The following is a 19,279-nucleotide window of genomic DNA, read 5'->3' on the forward strand; positions in this document are numbered from 1 at the left end:
TTAAGGACATTACATCAAAGTTGAATCAGCCTGTAGTGTGGTTTTCCACTTTGATTTTGACTCCATATCCAGACCTCCATGGGTTGATACATTTTATTTCCATTGATATTTTTTGTATGATGTTGTTGTCAGCAAATTCATCTATGTAAAGACAAAAGTATTTCATATGATTAGTTCATTCATTCATATCTAGGATGTGTTAACTTAGCGTTCACTTTATTTTTTTGAGCAGTGTACTAACCTGCCAGAACTAGGCATTTCCTGTTGCATTTTATTCTCTAAACTACACATCCCACAGTTCAATGCTTGAACTTTTGAGATCACTTTCCTTCCTCCTACACATCAGCCACCACACCCATTGAAACACAGTGATTTCAAGCCAGTGGGCCTAACCTGGGGGGCCTACAGCTGTTGCAAAATTGAAGCAGGATAGGCTCCCTCTGATCACCTGACTAGTGATGTCAAGTCTTGATGCACTGCAACCTGGGAAATCCTGACACATGAGTAATTTTGTATGCTGTTAAAAATAAATATGAGGCGAAGAATTGCAAGACCACCATCTCACACAGACACAATATTATGAACTACACTAACTTTACTGCCCCATTAGCATGGTCATATAAAAGAAGATCCTGGAACACCCCTTTGAAGGGAGTCTTTCGACTGAAATTTAAGTTTCAAACTTTCCACACGGTTACATACGTGTAAGCACTGAGAGACACATAGTATCTGTCTGTGCTCCCATAATGTTGAAAAATGCTTTTATTTTCTGATACAAAGAGTCAAGGAGGTGTACCCAAGTCCTTGAAGTGCAGTTTGAAAGTAGCAGCTGACAGATTCTTTTAAGGCAGACAAGTTTTGCAGTGGATGAGGACATGGCAGCTATTATGAGGAAAAAAATCAGGACTGATTGGTTGATTGTGATAGTTTGTCAAATAAAAATAGAACAACAAAATTAAGTCTAGTATTATTTGTGCAACAATCTTTACTGTTATATCCAAAGAAAATCTGTCCCGTATGAGCATAGTCATATACTATAGTATAAGGAGTACACTAGTCTCCATTACACCAATGCACATTTTTTTGTCAATACCCCTAGGTTGCCTTTTTAACCCCTTAAGGACCAAGCCAATTTTTACCTTAAAGACCAGGCCAATTTTATTTTTGCGTTTTCATTTTTTCCTCCTCGCCTTCTAAAATCCATAACTCTTTCATACTTCCATCTATGGACCCATATAAGGACTTGTTTATTGTGTGATTAATTGTACTTTGTAATGACACCTCTCATTTTTCCATAAAATGGACAGCAAAACAAAATCTCAAACTTTTTGTACAAAGTCAGTATGTTTAAAATCTCTCTATTTTGACTACCTACAACTTTTCCGTATATGGGGCGGTATGAGGGCAATTTTTTTGTGCCGTGATCTGCAATTTTTAACGATACCACAATTGCGTATATGAAACTTTGAAATCACTTTTTATATATATTGACAAAAATATATATGTGACAAAAAAGCAGCAATTTTTGACTTTTTTTTTTTTCACGTTTATGCCGTTCACCGTATGGGATCATTAACATTATATTTTGATAGTTCAGACATTTACACATGCTTCAATACAAAATATGTTTATTAAATTTAGGTTTTTTATGCTTTTAGGGGTAAAATAGGAAAAAGGGACAATTTCAATTTTTATTGGGGGAGGGGATTTTTCAATTTTTTTTTACTTTTTATTTTTACATTTTTTAACTTTTGTTTTACACTTTTTATGTTCCCATAGGGGACTATCTATAGAAATCTCTTAATTACTAAAAGCTATGCATAGGGCATGGCACTGATCAGTATTATCTGCGATCTTCTGCTCTCGTCTGCTCGATCTCAGACCAGAGTAGAAGACCCCTGGAGACAGCTGGAAGCAGGTGAGGGGACCTCCGGACGCCATTTTAAGTGATCGGATCCCTTCGGCATATTGCTGGAGATGCCGTGATATGTATTGACCACGGCATCTGTGGGGTAAATGGCGGACATCAGCAGCTGGGACATCAGTGGCATAAATGTACGACCTGTTGCGCGAAGTACCTCTGCACCAGGACATCCATTTACGTCCTTGGTCGTTAAGGAGTTAAAAGAAATCACCATTTTGAATTTTATTTTATATAAATCAATGTGTAACAAGCATCACCCATCATAAAGCATTAAATGCCCCATATGCTTTTAAACTGTGACTCTCTAGGGCATCTACTGCGTGTATTTCACATCCCTGTGTAACATTACTAAAAATTTAAGCTTTTTTAGCCAATAAAATATATTATGACAAATCCATATAGAAAGATTAAATCCCATTCAGGAAATAATTCAGCCAGTGCTTTTTACAGCGACACTGTACTAAACTGCTTTTATCTGCATGCTTGTTAGACTGAACTAAATAATTTACAGCCTTCAAGCCTATCACAGTGATAATGAATGCTAGATAAAATAAATAACCAGTAAGAAAATGTAATCCTTGTAACCAGGCCATACTATCCATAAGGCTAATGTCTCAAATGTTACTTTTTGGCACATTTTCATTTTCAAGAAACTAAATTATATTTTCCAAATAGCGTTCCACATAACAGAAAGCAATGCTACATCTTTCTATTTGCGAGCCAGAAATTAAACATGCCAGAATTCAAAGGAAGAAAAAAAATAACCAAAGGGGTTTTCAAAAATGTAAAACTCCATCATGCATAAATGGAGCCTCATCAGAGAAAGTAATTTCCCTGAAGAAAATACTCCATCTTTTGTTTTATGTAAGTTATCAACGTGAATATTTTATTCATTCTGAAACTGCTATTTCCCAGTTTCATAGCTTGCTCTGTGCCTGAGATAAAGAAAACTTTCTTTACATAATGCTAAGGCCTGACTCCCAGCTTGCTTTCACCTGTGAAAATGTTATTGTGTGTACAATTACCAAATAACAAAGCCTGGTTTTAGCTCAAACTGCTATTCCTTAGAAATCATATTAACTATTTACACCACTCTTAAATCAAGGCATTAAATAAGTATTTAAGTCCTTAACACTTTTGCCCTAACCACAAGATAGGGGAAAAGTGTCATGAGGTATTGAGAATGGGGTCCCGATCCAGTTTGAATGGAGTAGAAGTCACCCAAGCTCACAGCCGATCCAATATTTGTCTATGGAAACATCAACGATAGCTGTGCTCTGTACTTGATCACTGACTACAGCTCACATACACAATGGATGGAGCATCGATAATCTCATTTTCAACAGCAGAACCAGTTTTGGTAAATTGCAGGTGTTCCCATAGCTTGGCTCTCCTGTGATTACACACTGACCCCATGTCCTGTTCACAAGTGACAGAAAGCCTATGGAAAGTGCAAAAAAGGATGAAAGCTCACACACATTCCTACGCCAGCAGGTCTGCGGAGTAAATTTGCACAAAAATGTACACAAAAATAATTGTTATGCAAGTGCACCAATCAGTGCATTTTCTAGCCGCACCCCCTAAATGCGCAGAATTAGAAAAATGATCAAAAATCGCAGACAACATTAAAATACCACAAACTTAGATGATCTTTTCAGTGCAGGTCAATGCGCAAAAGAAAAACACGATGGGCAGGCATTTTTCCAAGGGCATGCCAGTTGAGAAATTCCCTACTTTATATTATGTTAGATTAGATTATTTTTCAGCGGTTGCAGAGCTAAATATCAATATTCATTGATTATTGTTTTTACACAAGACTAAATACTGTTCACTTCTACTTATAATTCTGTATTCCTTTTCAACTATGAATGTATATATGTATTTGTATAGCATATGTCTCTTGCACATGTGTATGCACTGCTAATACATTTCGAGTGGGTACCAAGCATATATGTGTACAGAGATTCTCTTTAACATATCCTCCCTGCCTCTCTATAGTGCCCACAGAAACCAATCACAGCTCAACTTCTATGTAAAGTTTGTTGAAAAGATTATTTAAAGGGGAAAAGTTTGTGTAAAAAGGATACTCCATTGCTAGACATCTTATCCCCTATCCAATAGGGAATAAGATGTCTGATTGCTGGGGTTACAACCGCTGAGACCATTGCAATCTCCAGCCCGGCACCCCAGCACTCCCCTCCATTCAAGTCTATGGGATAAATAGAGATACAGCATTTGAGTATTTCCATATATGATAAGGAGATATATGGAGAGGGCTTTGGGCTGTGTTTAATAGTAATCCGGAACGGAGCAGAGATCACTTTGTGCATGCAAATTACTGGGGCACCATGCAAGAGATTGATGGGGGGGGGGCTCATCAGACACTTATCCCCTATGCTGTGGATAGGGCATAAGATGCCTTGGGGTGGAGTAGTTGTGGATAAGGGAATGGTGTATAACTCCTTTAGGGTAGGGTTCCACGTAATGGATCTGCAGTGTATTTTACGCTGTGGATCTGCCAATGACCCCATAGTGTGTGTGTCCCCCTCCCCTGTGTCCTGCTCACAGCAGCAATCCGCCACTCCGAGAAGCCACACAGAGATGAGCAAAGAGCCATGTGCAAGCGATATCTGTGTACAGCGACTCACAGGTCCCTTTGTAGCTGCTCGTAAGCAGGACACCATGTGTGTGTGTGGGGGGGGGGATTTCAGGGTGAAACAGCTGGAGGCACACTATAGGGTTGGGGCAGATCCGCAGCATAAAATACGCTACCCATAAGGATTCAAATTTCTCATGATCCATCCAACACAATAACACAACATTCTGTTGAAACACTTGGAAGGCTTCAGTTACATAACAATCGCTAGCTGTCCACACATAGACAAATGCAAATTGTGTTTGTGAAAATATTTGTGAAAAAAAGTTAAGGAGGGACATATCTGTATTTTAGTATTATTATTTGTTGCTTCATTAGTATTTGTTAGTTGTTAGAACCCTACTGATGGAACCCCCACTAAGCACTAGACCAGGGCTCATGAGTTCTTTGTCCTACAAAGTTTATATGAAGCAGTGTTAAAGCATGTCAGACTCATGGAAACATCTAAGTGATATTGGGTGTCCCATTGGTAGAGCTTCAGTAATTATACATTTAATTCAAATTTTGGCCAAAATATCAATTATTATCTATTGATTGTTTTTTTTGCATTTGCTCAGTCTGGCCCTGTGATGTTTGGAGGGAAATGGGGTGTTAGCACTGTGTGTTCTACATGTTACTGTGTGACTTGTACCTTATAAAGGCCTAATTTGTGTGGAATTGTAATACTAAGCATGTTTGCAGGTGTGGATGTTTATCAGTATTTTGCACTTGTGCAACTTCCCTCATATAATATTTTATAATATAACTAGCTGAGTACCCGGCGTTGCCCGGTTTTTCCTTCCATATCCTTGTTGGGGAGGAAAATAAACAAAGGAGGAAGCTTTTGACTTCATGTTCTGTCCTCATATATTGTTGCCAAATCCCAACCTCCTATCCCGACCTCCTATCCCGTCCTCCTATCCCGTCCTCCTATCCCGACCTCCTATCTAAACTTCCTATTTCGACCTCCTATCTTGACCTCCTATTTCTACCTCCTATGCCGACCTCCTATCCCGACCTCCTATCCCAACCTCCTATCCCGACCTCCTATCTCTACCTCCTATCCCGTCCTCCTATCCCGTCTTCCTATCTCGACCTCCTATCTCGATTTCCTATCCCGACCTCCTATCCCGTCCTCCTAATCCGTCCTCATATCCCGTCCTCATATCCCATTCTTCTATCTCTACCTCCTATCTGGAACTCCCCCCCCAACCTCCTATCCCTACCCCCAATATGTGTACCAGGTATCATAATATGTCCAGCCGTACAGAAGTTATGTGGGAACATACATTTCCCATTGATTTGCATGGGACTTTAAATAAAAAACCCCGACCCTCACAAATGGGGGTAGTTAAGGGTTAAATTAACTTTCCTATATTTTAAGTGGACATATACGTAACATGTGACCAAGTATTATCGAAATATCTCCAGCCGTTTGGAAGTTATGCAGTAACATATATTTCCCATAGACTTGTATTGGACTTTAAACAAAAACCCCGCCCCTGGCAAATGGGGGTGAGTAAGGGTTAAATCACCTATCCTATGTTTGTTGTAGACATATGAGTAACATGTGTGCCAAGTTTCATGTTAATATCTTTAGATGTTTGGACTTGATGCAGGAACATTCACACATACATACATACAAACACATACACACTTTGAGTTTTATATATATAGATATTGCTGAAAGCTAGTGGCCAGAAAAAGTCTGCGCTGCCACGCGTGCTTCTCCCTGCTCTGTGTCACGTGATGGAGACGCGCTCTATAGGCTTACATTGTGAGTATGTCTCGATCATGTGACACGGAGCCGAGAGAGAGTGCGCTGAGTGTAAATTTTTTACGGCTCGCTCTCCTAATCACTGGAGGTGTGAACATTCTGACCCCTGCCAGTCAAAACTTTTGACATGTCACTAGTACTTCTAAGTGACAGTGACCATTTAATGCTTCTGTACCTTATTATCATGACAACTGAACAGCTTAAGGGATACTCTGGCCCTAGACATCTTATCCTCTATCCAAATGATATCCCCCGCAGTGTCCCTGCTGCACTCGGCATTCGTTTAGAGCATTAAGTGCAGCGCCAGAGGCTTGTGACATCATGAATGTGCCCTGTGCACCTCATGGCCACTCCCCCTCAATGCAAGTCTATGGGAGGGGGCATGACACCCCTCCCATAGACTTGCATTGTGGGGGCATGGCCGTGATGTCCCAAGCAGGGTGTGACAGTGACGTCATTAGCCTCCACCCCGCATCACCAATGATCTGGCACGAACTGAAGTTTGTTGCATACACAAAATGTCTGGGGTGCCGCAGCCAAGATAGTGGGGGATACCAGTGGCGGGACCTCCGCGATCAGACATCTTATCCCCTATCCTTGTCTGTTGGAGTACTCCTTAAGTTCAAATTCTCTCTATTGTTGAGCAGCATAGGCCATATTTGAATTCACAATATTTCGCGAATATATGGACGAATATTCATCATATATTCACGAAATTCACATATTCGTGTTTTATTTTCGCATATGCGAAAAATTTGCATATGCGAAAATTTGCATATGCGAAACTTTCCATATAAGAAAATTTGCATATAAAATTCAAACAACAAATATTCGTAATTGCGAATATATAGTGCTATGTTTGCGAATATTCGCAAATTAGCGAATTCGCGAATATGCTATATTCGCAAATAAAATTTGCATTGTCCATAGTATTTAATAGTGATGAGCGGCATAAGCCATATTCGGATTTGCAATATTTTGCAAAAATATGGACGAATATTCATCCAATATTCACAAAATATGCATAATTGATATGTTTGTTCTCTTTTTTTTTATAGTGCAGAGATGCGAGCACAGAAGAAAGCCCCTCCATCTCTGCAATAAAAAGAAAAATCACATCAGGTGTCAGGGGGGACACCGGGGCGATCTGTCTATTAGTACAGGTACTAAAACTCCCATCATGGAACAGTCTGTTCTATACTGGGAGTAGTAGTACTACCTAAAAAGTGTAAAAAAAAATTGAGAAAAAAGTGAAACACAAACAAACTTTATTAAACACAATATTAAAATACATTATAAAAAATATGTATAAAGCCTGATGGGCTGTGTTTGTGCGAGGGGCGGAAGTAATTATCGCTCCCTGCACTTCCAGGTGGGGCTCATTGGGAACAGGTGGGGGCGTGTGTATATAACTTCCCCCTCTCCTACAGGGGCGGAGCACGTGTCGTTTGTGGAATCTCTGCTTCCTGTGGCAGGCTGGTGTTTGAATCTCCCACAAAAATCTTCAGAGCTGCTGCTCACGGTGCGGAGGCCTCGCTGATCATGAGTCTGGGGGGTGCAGGCGCGGCATTCCTGGCAGCTCCGCTGGCTGTCTTATCTGGGGATGCTGTCTCACTCTGATTATAAGGTAATATTGGGCAGGTATGGTTCTGGCTGGCTCTGCCCGCAGCGGTAGTGGGGGCCAGGAGTTAAATCGGTGCTGGGGGTGGTGCGGCCTCAGCATTTCGCGCAGCCCGCTAGCTGCCTCATGGCGACATGTGGACCGCCCGCCACCCACACAACTACAATTGTCTATGCCCTTGGGACAGGTTGCGGCAGCTGCCCAGTCCTCGTTAGGCGGTCCTGTCAGCTTGTCTGCTATTGTTAATCTAAAGTATAGTGTAATGCTCTGCGGAGGGTTGTTTCAATATAAAGTTTGCTGTATACAGTGTGGTGCAATGCTCTGCAAAGAGTCGTTTCAATATAACTTTTGCTGTGTGGTGCGGTGCTCTGCGGGGTATACGGTGCCCTTGCATTATACGGTACAGTGTAATGCTCTGCAAAGGGTCTCGTTACAACATAACATGTACTGTATAACGGTATAGTGCAGTGCTCTGCAGATGGTCTCGTTACAATATAGTATACATGATATACAGTTATGGTGCAATAATCTGCAGATGGTCTCCTTACAATATAGTATACATGATATACAGTTAAGGTGCAATGCTCTGCAGATGGTCTCATTACAATATAGTATACATGATATATAGTTAAGGTGCAATGCTCTGCAGATGGTCTCATTACAATATAGTATTCATGATATACAGCTATGGTGCTATGCTCTGCAGATGGTCTTGTTACAATATAATATATACTATATACAGTATAGTGCTATACTCTGCAGATGGTCTCATTATAAACAAACTTTATACAGTTAGTGCAATGCTCTGCAGATGGGATGGTTTCAATACAACATATTATATAGGGCATAGTGCAATGCTCTGCAGAGGGTCGTTACAGTTAGCATGTCCAGTGTGGTGCAGTGCTCTGCGAAGGGTCTCGTTGCAACACAGGGTGGCATTTACTGTTTGGTGTGGTGCAATACTCTGCAGAGGATCCCGTTGCAGGGTAGCATATGCTGTGTGTGGTGATACAGTGCTCTGTAGACTGTCTTGTTTCAATATAGTATATAGTAGGGTGCAATGCTCTGTAGAGATATAACATAGGCTACATCCAAATAAATCATAGTATACACAGTGTTATTTGCACGATCATGGTATCCATACGGTTCATACGCTTGGTTTATTATGGGCATACACGCATTACTGGTACAAGGTGCACACGAGTAGAGCATCTTCACGGTTTGATAACTCCATGAGTTTCTTATTGTCCGTACTCTCATGGTTAATTCATACGCTTATGGCACACTGCTCGTACGCGCTTAGTATGTATACAGTTTCATGTGCTAATATCATTATATACGGTACATATACTCACTGACGATACATTCACAGCATTTATACTGGGCAAACTCGTTTATGCTGTTCACCTCATGGTTATTCTCTCACGCACTGGTGTTTTACACGGTCCACAAACTTGGCATTAGTGCTGTTCACATATTCTTGGCATGTTCACGGTCTTACGTTCTTTCTACCATGTTACGTTCATGGCAATCAAACACCTCGTAATTATCACTGGTTCATACGCTCAAAGTATCATTCGGTTCATATGTTAATGGTATTTCATACTGGTTACGGCAGTATACTGCCTATAGCAATTATACGGTTCATACACTCATGGCAGTTATAGTGGTCACACTCTCACGGTTCTTAAGTTGTTCACATGTTCACCGCAGGGTTCATACGGTTCATACGGTTCATACGCTCATGGCGGTTGTATTGGTTGCACAGTCATGGTTTTGTTGTTCACGCGTTCACCGCATTCATACACGCAGGTTTTATACGCTCATGGCAGTTACATTGGTCACACGGTTATGGTTTTGTTGTTCACACGTTCATCGCATTCATACACGCAGGGTTCATACCCTCATGGCAGTTATATGGGTTACACGGTCATGGTTTTGTTGTTCACGCGTTCACCGCATTCATACACGCAGGTTTCATACGCTCATGGCAGTTATATTGGTTACACGGTCATTGTTTTGTTGTTCACACGTTCATCGCATTTATACATGCACCAGTACACAGCATTTGTTGCATACTACCATAGTTGTATGCGGGTAGGTTATGTGCATTCGTTCCTAGTGTTGAATAGCAGTTGCACCTCTGGCTGTACATATATTTACAAGACACGATTACAGTATTCATATGGTGCTCACATTCATTGCAGATATATCGAGCACATATTCTTAAACCTCCTACGTCTGCAGGGGGGGATGCACCACATAGGTTATTTTTAGACATGTCTCAGAGCAATAACATATTGAGTAGCGACTTGTAGTTGGGTATACTGTTAGCAGGTTATGCCGCACATACGGTTAACATGTTTCATGTGGTGCACACAGGGGAGGTAGATCCTTTGCTTAGGGTATTGGACACAATTGGTCATTTTTGTTACTGACACGCCTTCAGAACAACATGCCAGCTTCATACAGGTATCTTGTCATGAATACTCATGATGTTACCCTGTTGCCTGACTCCTCTTCAGGTTAAAAGGGGTAATGCCAGTTGCTACTGACTCGTTTTCAGAGCAATTTTGTTGTGTGTTATATTTGTTATGACCTGACACGTTTTCAGGTCAGATACAACCTCGTCTGTTGTATTTCTCGATGACGTTATAATTTCGTTATAGTACACAGATTCAACTATCTGGCATAATTGCACGTTCTCTTTTAAGGAGGGCCAGCATTTAGTTGCAGATATATTCTGCATTTAATACACAGTTTCATGACTCATTTCTTTAGGATCGGGGATTGAATCATGGTTGCTGCTGTCTCATTTCAGAGCAATTGATTTGACATGGTTATGTAGGTAATCTGACACGTTTCAGATAGTATACAATCTCAATATGGCATTTCACACTTACGTATTTGAGAAAAAAAAAAAAGTGGTTTACAAAGACCTGTGACGTTTACAGGCACAATGATTTCACAAAGACCTGTCATGTCTACAGGCTCGATGGTTCCGCGGGGACCTGTGACGGGTTCAGGCACGACGGTGTCACAAAGACCTGTCAGGTCTACAGACATGATGGTTCATCTAAACACTGGTCACGTCTACAGATACGTTGCTCTTGCAGGGAGCTGTCATCTGCAATGGGTCATCACTTCCAAGTCCAGTTGGGTCAGTACAGTGGCTAGTTAGGTATGTCTGTTACAGTCTCAATCAGGTAAGGTGCCTTCGTGAACCTTGTCATGCGACATGACCCACACGATCTATCAGGTAGATAGGTATTTCTTGTCATTTACCTGTCAGTTTAGTTTTTGCCTCTTAAATAGCAGGGGATTGGTGCTTGTCAGACCTGCCATGAAGTTAGCCTTTCCGTGTCCATTTGAAGTAATGTCACAAGTAGGGATGGTGATAGGTATAGTTCAGTTAGTATTTGGCAGGGAAGGTTATTCTCAGGTTGATTCTTTACAGAGGGACGTTACTACCACGGTTTCAAAGGTATGGTTACCACCTCTAGTAGTCACTAGTTGGTCAGGGCTACTCTTTCAGCACATTAGGTATAGTCTACTTCGGGTATGTGAAGATTGATGCTGGATGTAGGATGTTTTATTTCAGGAATTGTATTCATCCTAGCATGGTTGCTTTTTGCCCTCTATAGGCGTGTCCTCATTGCGCGGTTATGGCACAACTCAGACCGCTATGCTAGGGTAAGATCTTGTATAGGTATGTAGGCAATCTTTCCTGTCACTAGTACACGTATGGAGCCCCGATCACAAGTATAAAGCCTGATGGGCTGTGTTTGTGCGAGGGGCGGAAGTAATTATCACTCCCTGCACTTCCAGGTGGGGATCATTGGGAACAGGTGGGGGCGTGTGTATATAACTTCCCCCTCTCCTACAGGAGCGGAGCACGTGTCGTTTGTGGAACCCTCCCAACCCTCCCTTATCTTATTCCTTCACTATAGTGCATGCCCTCTATAGGCGTGCCCTCATTGCGCGGTTATGGCACAACTCAGACCGCTATGCTAGAGTAAGATCTTGTATAGGTATGTAGGCAATCTTTCCTGTCACTAGTACACGTATGGAGCCCCGATCACAAATAATTTTTACATTTAAAGGGCCCCTTTCTACATTTTTAGATCCATGCCCGCCCACATAAATTGATCCCTGTTTAACCTGTTGGGGATGAAGGGTGTACCTCTACACCCTCTGCCCACTCCCTTTCTATAATGCGGGGCCACACCGCATCATAGCGGGTCGGGCCCGGCCTCTAACAACGACCGGGACCTGTGGCTAATAGCACTCGGCACTGATCGCAGTGCCGCGCGCTATTAACCCTTTAGACACGGCATTAAAAGTTGAACGCTGCTTCTAAAATGAAAGTAAACTGCTCCCGGCTAGCTCAGTGAGTTGTTCGGGATTGCCACGGCGAAATTGCGGCATCCCGAACAGATGTAGGACAGCTTCCTCCTCGCTGTCCGATTGCCGAATGACTGCTCAGTGCCTGAGATCCAGGCATGAGCAGTCAACTGGCAGAATCATTGATCAATGGTTTCCTATGAGAAACCATTGATCAATGTAAAAGATCAGTGTGTGCAGAGTTATAGCCCCCTATGAGAGTTATAACATTGCAAAACAAAGGGGAAAAAAGTGACTAAAGATCATTAACCCCTTCCCTAATAAAAGTTTGAATCACCCCCCTTTTCCCATAAAAAAAAGTGTAAATGAAAATAAACATATGGGATATCGCCGCGTGCAGAACTGTCCGAATTATAAAAATTTTTAATTAAATCGCACGGTCAATGGCGTAGGCACAAAAAAATTCCAAAGTCCATAATAGCTTATTTTTGGTCACTTTTTATATCATGAAAAAATTTATAAAAAGTGATCAAAAAGTCCGATCAATACAAAAATGGTACCACTGAAAACTTCAGATCACAAAAATGTAAAAGTTATAGGGGTCAGAAGATGACAAGTTTAAATATATGCATTTTCCTACATGTAGTTATGATTTTTTCCAGAAGTACCACAAAATCAAACCTGTATAAGTAGGGTATCATTTTAACCATATGGACCTACAAAATAAATATAAGGTGTCATTTTTACCGAAAACGGTACTGTGTAGAAATAGAAGCCCCAAAAAGTTTCAAAATGGCGTTTTTTCTTCAATTTTGTCGCACAATGATTTTTTGTTTCCGTTTCGCTGTAGATTTTTGGGTAAAATGACTGATGTCATTACAAAGTAGAATTAGTGGCGCAAAAAATAAGCCATAATATGGATTTTTAGGAACAAAATTGAAAGGGTTATGATTTTTAAAAGGTAAGGAGGAAAAAATGAGAGTGCAAAAACAGAAAACCCTCCATCCCCAAGGGGTTAAAAATGAACATTAACATATATATATTTTTTTGTCTTTCAATTATTGGGAGCGGGTAGTGACAATTAAATTCAATGCTCAATATTAAAAATGAATGAGGAGTGCATTTCACAATAGTTTTCCTAGTTTTCGTTCTAAATTATATATATATATATATATATATATATATATATATATATACACATATATATTAGAGATGATCGAACTTACAGTAAATTCGATTCGTCACGAACTTCTCGGCTCGGCAGTTGATGACTTTTCCTGCATAAATTATTTCAGCTTTCAGGTGCTCCCGGGGGCTGGAAAAGGTGGATACAGTCCTAGGAGACTCTTTCCTATGAATGTATCCACCTTTTCCAGCCCACCGGAGCACCTGTAGGCTGAACTAATTTACGCAGGAAAAGTCATCAACTGCCGAGCCGAGAAGTTCGTGACGAATCGAATTTACTGTTGGTTCGCTCATCTGTAATATATATATATATATATATATATATATATATATATATATAATTTTTTTTTTTTTTTTTTTTTTTTCACGCTACTTTTTTTTTTAGCCATTTATTTATTTTATTTTATTTTTCGGGCATTTAGATGTGCTGCCATGAATAATTGCGGAGATCAGAGACGGGCAGAGGACAGGACACCAGTAATATGTATAATACAGGAGGTAAAAAAACAGGCTGGTCTTCTATCAGAAATTAATCCCTTAAGGACCATGGACGTAAATGTGGTGTTGATAAAAAGTACAGATAATGGTGCAAAAAATCAGCCCTCATACCGCCCTATGTATGGAAAAATGAAAAAGTTATAGGTGGTCAAAATACAGAATAAAGAACACGTCATTTTTTTGTAAAGTGTACAGTGTGAAAACAAAACCCTCCAAAATGTGCAAAATTGTGGTTTTCATTTAAATTTCCCCCCTAAAAAATATAAAAGAGTTATGGATTTTAGAAGGCGAGGAGGCAAAAATGAAAACGCTAAAAATTTAATTGGCCTGGTCCTTAAGGTTAAAATGGGCTTAGTCCTTAAGGGGTTAAAGATACTTCAAATTGTAATTTGCGGAGGCAGATGGCCAGGACAATAATTAGGAATGAGCAAATCAAATCTGACGAATCCGAATTCATTAGGACTTTCAGGAAAAACTTGATTCACAATGAATGCGAACATCCCTGAGATTTGATCGCGCAAATTGCTTTATTAAACTCCATTTAGTGCAGTCCAGGCTCCAGGGCATCTAAAAGGGTGGCTCAACATGTTAAGACATGGGGCAAGGAATCCTGGGAAGGTGGGAACAAGGGTAGGCGGGATGACCCTGAATCACATGCAGCATGCAGCCTATCAGCAGCCAGCCACCCCTGTGATGTCACAGCGCTATAAAATCGACAGCCATCTTGCAGCCAGTCACTTCAGCCTTTTTATTGCAGAGAAAGAGAAGGACAGACAGAAGTGTGTGTTGCACAGAAAATAATTTTTTCTGCAGCAATTCACCTTCCACTCACATCAGCCTTCTGTTGCACAGAGAAAGGGACAGAGAACAGTGTGTGTTGCACAGAAAAGCATTTTTACAGCAGCAATTCACCGCCCAGTCACATCAGTGTTCTGTTACAAAGGGGGACAGAGAGCAGTGGGTTGCACGGAAAAGCTTTTTTACAGCAGCGATTCACCTCAAGCCCAAATCCAGCCTATAAGCACTGATAGGGAAGGGAGTGAGATTGAGAGAGAAAGTGCAATTTTGGGTGTAGTACACAGCTGTGTGCTACAGCACTGGTGTGTACTGCTGGTTTTGTACGCGAATACTGTTTTAAGCGTAATTAAGCACATTGTCCTCCCCTCATAAGTGCATACCACATATGTACATCTAAGTGGTGTACTATTTTGTTTCTGTTAAAGTCTTAAGGGCCTAGATACTGTGAAAGGCTAGGCAAAAGTACACACCGGCTGGTGTTGTAGACAAATACTGTTTTAAGCGTAGTGGAGCACAGTGTCTTCCCCTCATAAGTGCATACCACATAAGTACATCTAAGTAGTGTACTATTTTGTTCCTGTTAAAGTCTTAAGGGCCTAGATACTGTGAAAGGCCAGCCAAAAATAAACACCTGCTGGTATTGTAGATAAATACTGTTTTAAGCGTGGTGGAGCGCATTGTCCCCTCATCTTTGCATACCAAATACGTACATCTCAGTGGTGTACTTTTTTTTCTGTTAAAGAACTAAGGGCCTAAATACTGTGAAAGGCCAGCCAAAAGTACACACCTGCAGGTTTTGTAGACATATACAGTTTTAAGGGTAGTGGAGCGCATTGTCCTCCCCTCATATACACACTAAGTATGTCAGGCAGAGATGTGCCAGGATGTGCACAGAGGAGTGGCAGAGGCCTAAATTTATCAGGCAGAGATCGCAGCAAACTAGGGGCAAGTGGAAGCAGGAGTCGCAGCGAGAGACCTGAGCTCCCGGTATCAGCTACCAGTCGTGTCTCGACTAACAACCCATCTGCCGTCATCGATTGGTTAACACTATCATCCACTTCATCACAAGTGACATCTTACACCCCCAGTCAACAGTTGGTGGGTTCCTCAGACACAACCTTCAGTTGGCGGTAACCTGTCCCTCCATTGCCTCTGTCCTACGCTGTTCCCACCCCCACACAAGTATCTTATGCTGTGGGTTCTGCTCGACTATTTAGTGAGGACAATCTACTAGAGGACAGTCAGCAGCTACTGCCCAGCCAAGAAGTGGAGGAGACATCCGCTGCTTCCTACACTAGGCGGGCAAGTAGTGATGAGGAGAGTGGCGTGGACAGTGGTGTTTCAAGAATTTAGGTTCCTGAAGCAGACACTGTTGAGGAACCTGAGGAGGACATCAATGACATGTAGACACAACTTGATGATGATGAAGCCAATCGCATTTGGGAGCCGTGTGCTGAAGGGGCTAAATCATCATCAGGAGAAGATGGTTGCAGGTTTCCTGTGAGGCAGCAGCTGAGCCAGCAAGGTGGTAGCATGGTTGGCAGTCAGCATGGTGGCAGAAGTGAAAAGTCTGGAGCCAAACCTGCTTCGTGGCAGCCTACATTCCTGGGAGATAGTGGAACAGGGGATCCTGGAGTCGGCCACAGTAGCAGTCAATCAGAGCGGGCTGTTGGGGGAAAATCAGCTACTTGGCGGTGTTGCAGTTCTTCATCAAGCATCCTGAGGATGTTAACCTGGCCAAATGGAAAATGTGTCGGCAGAAGGTGAAGCGTGGCCAGGGTCCCAATGTTGGCACTACGGCCCTGCATCTCCATTTGCAACTTTACATAAAGCGGTTTGGTGTGTGTCATATCCATCTTTTGTAACTCCAGATGATCCTGCTCCTCTTACTTTGAGTCAGTCATTCCACCAGCAATCCATCGGGGAAGCCATTTCCAAGAGACAACAGTATGCTCCCACTATTCCAAAGGTGCAGAAGCTGAATGTGCTCCTGTCCACTTGCTAGTGCTGCAGTCCCTCTCTTTTCAAGTGGTAGACTCTGCACCTATCATAGAACTGATGGCTTGTGCCGAGCCAAGGTGGATAGTCCCAAGCCGTCATTTCTTTAAAAAAAAAAAAGGCAGTACCAGCCCTGCAAAATTTTGTTGAACAGAAAGTGGGTCAGTCCTTGAGCCTGTCGGTGTGCACCTTTACTGCACGGACAAGTCTCAGTGCCCCTCCAGCATATCATGTGTGCAGGGCACAGTGGAGTTACGCTGTTCTTCACATGGTTTGCCTTGGCGAACGGAGTTACACAGGGTAGGAACTGCTAAAAGTCATTCATCAAGAAATAAAATCATGGCTTACTCCACAAAAACTGGAAATGGGAACCATGGTGACCGACAATGGGAGGAACATCTTGTCTGCTGCCATGCGATAAGGAAACCTGAGACATGTGACCTGCATGGCACACGTGTTCAATATGGTTGTCAAGCGGTTTCTGAAGTTTTCCCCCACTTGCAAGACATCCTAACAGTGGTAAAGAAACTTTGCATGCACTTCAGCCACTCCTACACCGCGAAGCACACCCTCCTTAAGCTGCAGCGTCAGAACGGTGTATATTGATGAGCCGGGCGGAGCAACTGCCCGGCAGAAGATCACGTGGGGTGCCCGGAACTCCAGTCCTAGCTCTGCCCCATGGACCTCATTTACATAAAAAGAAAAACAGTGATAACGGTGCAACGGCTGGGCCATCCAGGACATTGTAAGTATCATTTTGATCTGTATCACCCGCTCTACAAGCCTGTATGACAGGTTAGTGCGGGTGATACTGATGACAGATTTGCTTTAAAGTGTTCCTTTCATTTAACATAACTATTGACATGAGTCTATGGAACTCATCTAGTGCAACAGGAGAGAAATTTTAGCGGGCGGGGGAGTAAAGCGCCCTCTCACATATAACAATATTCATATGTTTTCCAAAGTCCTTAATAAAAACACCACCACAGAGTCCTCACCAATCAACCATTTAAGCATCAAAAATCTGTATGGTATGTGAACCTCACATTAGGGAGACGATAGTAAGGCACAATAAATGATAGCATGCCAAAGAAAAGTGGCTGCTTTGGCTCTTTACCAACAGACCATCAGGGGATCAGAGCTTCTGTGGTGCGCATGCCCAGTGTTTTTTTGCAATTGGAGCACTGCTCTGCCTAGTGTGATGTGCATATCCAGTGAATTTTGTTCCCTTGGGTCTGCGGACTTATGAGGGGACCTCTTGAAATGGGACGTCATGACACTCTAACATGACACAGAGCATAAGCATGTGTCCGTAAACTTCCATCAGTTTCCAGGAGCATGTTACAATCTACTAGAATGGAATGCACCTTGGGGTACTAGAGGTGTACACCATAAATGTAACTAAGACCAGGTATGTATCAAAGACAAGGTAACTATGGGTAAGCAGCTACTTTTCTTTGTGTCTTGCTATTATCTTTCTAATAGATCACAAAAGGTTTCTATTCCATACAGATTGATGACTTTGATACCTGATAACTGGCTTGGTGGTGACTCAGTGTAGCCTTTGTAGCACTTATTATTTAGGTCCTTGTTAAACAGGTAAATATTGTTGTTAATGTACAGATGGTCTGGGAGGGTAGTTTTCTATGATGATTTACTAAGTATTGTCATTTGCATGATCCACATAATTATTTACCCAACTTTTCCTCTGGACAGGTATTGATAAATCTCACTCTATATTATTATGCTATTCGATTCACAGAATTTATTATTATTATTATTATTATTATTATTATTATTTTTAAAGCCTACACATTATAAGGTTTTTATGAGCTTTTTATGATGTACCTGTTAAAATGATGCCATACAGAAGTCTATAGGTAACAGATGACAGCCACAAACACTACCACAAACACTACCTGTGGCCCAAAGGTTATTGTGCCATATTTTTGTGGATGAAACATTTTAAACTTGCCTGCAGTTCGTAGATGGCACTGTAAAAAGCATCAGTAACAACCTCTATTTAGCGTATATGTTGGGAGCTTTTTACTGCGCATAAAAGGAAAAAAACATAAGGAGATATTTATAACATTGTATATGCAAATAAGCAATTAACCCAGTCAAACAATGAACCCATTCAGGCATGTAATACATATAAGGAGACTAAACTGGGCAACACAGTAGTTTCTCTCTGTATAGCTCAATGATTTTTCAATCTTCAAATAACATTGTATTATTTACGGATAAGTGGCCAAAATGCCCCAGATTTACATGAACTTTCTCATTTGCTCATTGCAACCAATCACATGTCAGCTTTCATTTTACCAGAACAGAAAGCTGAAATGAAAGCTGAACTCTGATTGGGCATAAAATACAGCTTTTGTCTCAGTTTTAGTAAGTCAATATTGGTTGTAAAGTGCAAATGTAAGAACAAACCACAGGACTGGCAATAAGAGATGAATCAGTGTCCCTGTCCTTTGTAAAAACATTTTACATGTC

Source organism: Hyla sarda, chromosome 1 (assembly GCF_029499605.1).
Source record: "Hyla sarda isolate aHylSar1 chromosome 1, aHylSar1.hap1, whole genome shotgun sequence".
NCBI classification, from domain to species: Eukaryota; Metazoa; Chordata; class Amphibia; order Anura; family Hylidae; genus Hyla; species Hyla sarda.